Consider the following 3,639-nt stretch of genomic DNA (forward strand, 5'->3'; position numbering starts at 1 on the left):
CTGGGACCCCGTGTACATAATTTCGCTCCACCACATGAGGTGCGAATGACAATAAAGAAACTCTGACTCTGACTCTGACTCTTAAGCTAGGATCTGGTGCGGTAGTAGCTGCGAGTCATTCTCAACACACAGTTGAAGCTCTGTCATATGGTGCAAGGTCTTGTTGAACAGTATTTTCAAAGTTTGGCACGACTCAGCACACGATGATCCAAGTCTTAAACTTGGGCCTGAGAAGCGGCAGACAACATGCATTCCTTGAAGAACTGTTGAGTTCTTAGACTGTGGCCCTCAACGTAAAAACATCCATGATGTCAGGAATGAAAGGAAGCCCTTGATAGTCAAGAAAGTGCTCCTTCCATTAGCTGCTTTCTGTGTACAGTCCATTGCCCGAGTCCATGAGTGCTGCTTGTTTAAGAAGTGAGCTGGACGTGCCAGTGGACTTCCTGATCCAGCTTCACCAGACGTCTAATAGCAGCCTCTGTGATTCCTGGGGATTTGCTGGGAATGTGCCCAGGCTGAAGAAAGGCCCGCTCCAGGGAGCTGTCATTAAACGCTCTGTGTCGGCTGCTTCCTTCATCAGGAGAAAAACTTTAGCAGCCTGCTCAGATTCAAGCTTCCATCTTGAATGTCCATTTGTTAGAGTCTGAACAGCTTATGAAAATAAATATATACAGTTAAGGAACAGATCACTGGGGCTTGGTTTTGTATTTTATTTTGACAGAAGAATGTAATGAATCAAACATCTGGGAATTGATGTTCTTTGTATTTGTACTATTACATGTTAAGTTGTTGTTCATTTCATTTATTTTTATTTTAAACTAGGCCAATACATGTTATATTTGATAGGTTCATCTATCCATCCATCCATCCATCCATTTCCCACTTGTTCCAGAGTCAAGTTGTGGGGGCAGCAGCTTGATCAGGGAGGTCCAGCAAACCTTTTATTCTGGGACTTCCCCAGGGTCTACTCCTTGTTGGATAAGCCTGGATAACCTCCCTAGGAAGGTGTTCAGGGTCCTTCCTTACCTGATGCCTGAACCAATTTAATTGGTTCCTCTGGATGTGGAGGAGCAGTGCCTCTAATCTGAGTCTTTTCTGCAAAACTGAATTACCTTATCTTTAAGGGAGAGTCCAGCTACCCTGCAGAAAAAGCTAATTTAGATCTCTTGGATCCTTGATCTGGTTCTTTCCGTCTATACCCAGAGTTGCTGATCACAGGTGAGGGTAGGAATGTAGACCACCCGGTAAACAGAGAGCTTCTTTTCAACTCCCTCTTCACCACAACGGACCAGCAGTGTCCACAATACTAAAGAAACTGCACCGATCGGTCTGTTGACCTTCCGCTTCATTCTTCCCTCACTGTGAACAAAACCTTGAAATGAGGCAGAACCTCACCCTCGGCTTGAAAAGAGCAATCCACCCTTTTTTTGACTCAGGACCATGGCCTCAGATTTGGAGGTGCTGATTCTCATCTCAACGGCTTCACACTTGGCTGTGAACCGCTCCAGTGAGAGCTGAAGACCACGGCACGATGACGCCAACAGGATCACATCATCTGCAAAGAGCAGAGACAGAATCCTGAGGCCACCGAACCGGAATCCCTCCACCCTCTGGCTGCACCGAGAAATTCTGTCCATAAAAGTTATGAACAGAATTGTGACAATGGGCAGCCCTGGTGGAGTCCGACTCCCACCTTGAAGGGGTCTGACTTACTACCGGCAATGCGAACCAAACTCTTGCTCCGCTTCTATAGGGACTGAAAAGCCTGTAACAACAGGCTCTCAATCCCATACTCACAGAGCACCCCCCACAGTGTACCCTGAAGAACATGGTCAAACGCCTTCTCCAAGTCCACTAAACATGTAAATTGGATGCACAAACTCCCATGACCCCTCGAGGATCCTAGTGAGGGTAAAGAGCTGGTCCAGTGTTCCACAGCCACGGCGGAACGCACATTGTTCCTCCTGGATCTGAGGTTCGACCAACGATCAGACTCGCTTCTCCAGTACCTCTGAATAAACTTTATTAGGGAGGCTAAAGAGAATGATGCCCCGTAATTGGAGCACACCTTCTGGTACCCCTTTTTGAAGAGGGGAACCACCACCCCAGTCTGCCAATCCAGTGGCACTGCCCCAGATGTCCACACGCTGTTGCAAAGGTGTATCAACCAAGACAGCTCCACAACATCCAGAGCCTTAAGGAAATCAGGGCAAATCTCATCCACCCCCAGAGCCCTGCTGCCGTGGAGCTTTTGAACTACTTCTTCGACCTCAGCCACAGTTAAAGACAGACCAACCCAGAAGTCCCCTGACTCAGCTTCCTTCATGGAAGACATGCTGGTGGAATTTGATAATTCTACAGGTTATTTATTGTGTATTTAAAAATGGCTGACAGTCACTTTGGATCAATTGTTTTAAAGTTTAACAAACCCTGAAGGATTTATTGAAACTGTTTGTAAGAGTTGATGTTATTTTTCAGGTCCAGAAGGATCCTTGTTTTGTTTTACTCTGTCTGGTTCTTCTCTGCTTCATCTTTTTCTGCAAACAGGATCCTTTTAGACACAGTCAGCTGTTGCTTATTGATGTTTTCCTCTGAGTTAGGAGACTTTCATTCAAAGCAAAACAGCAAGTTTTCATCAGTGGTTAAAGCTGCTTTTAGATCAGTGGCTCGTAAGCTTTGGGTTGGGACCCCACTGTTGGCTGTGAAACACCAAATGGTGGTTCTGAGAAGATCTGCTGAAGTCAAATAACTTTAAAACATGCTGATCAAATTTTGAGTCTTAAACTTTACAGAGATAAGCTCTGCAGTGATAAAAGCATTAAAATGGATGATGAGGCTTTTTATCCAAGAGTTCATTTGTAACGTTTTCACACATCCTTCAGCACCACTCGGGGTCATTTTTCTGTGGGTTGAAGGCTGAAAAGTTTGGGGACCACAATCCAGAAGGTGTCATCAAGACTGAGCCCTGCAGGAGGAAACAGTGTGTACCCTCAGTCAGGACCGGTCCTGCTCACAGTGTGTGCAGAAATCAAATATCTGTTTTAAACTTCCAAATGATGTCATGAAACACGGCAGGGTGTTAATGTTGAAACAGTTGTTCAGGCTTACAGGTGAAATTATTCACCTGCATGGCTCCCTGAGAAAGAACTACAGTATATTAAAACATTTCATTTACAAAAAGCCAATTAACGTCACCAAGCTTCATACTCCGTCTCTGTGTTACGTATATATAAATACTGTATATATAAATACTGTATATATATATATACAGTATTCAGGGAGAGGCTTCAGAGAGTAGTCAAGACAGCACAAAAGATCATTGGCTGCCCTCTCCCCTCCCTGATGGACATTTACACATCACGCTGCCTCAACAGAGCAGAAAACATAATCATGGACTGTTCACACCAGAGTTTTGAACTGTTTGACTTGTTACCTTCAGGGAAACGCTACAGGTGCATCAGAACAAGAACAAACAGGTTCAAGAACAGTTTTTTCCCGAAAGCCATCACCACACTGAACTCACACATGCACTGATTTAATCATCTAACCTCCCAAACCCCTGGACTTCTACTGTGCAATACTACTGACATTTCATACCCTCAGTCACCTTAACTACCTCACTAATATCCATAATGTGCA

The sequence above is a fragment of the Nematolebias whitei genome, chromosome 3, assembly GCF_014905685.2.
Source record: "Nematolebias whitei isolate Nwh7 chromosome 3, NemWhi1, whole genome shotgun sequence".
Taxonomy (NCBI): Eukaryota; Metazoa; Chordata; class Actinopteri; order Cyprinodontiformes; family Rivulidae; genus Nematolebias; species Nematolebias whitei.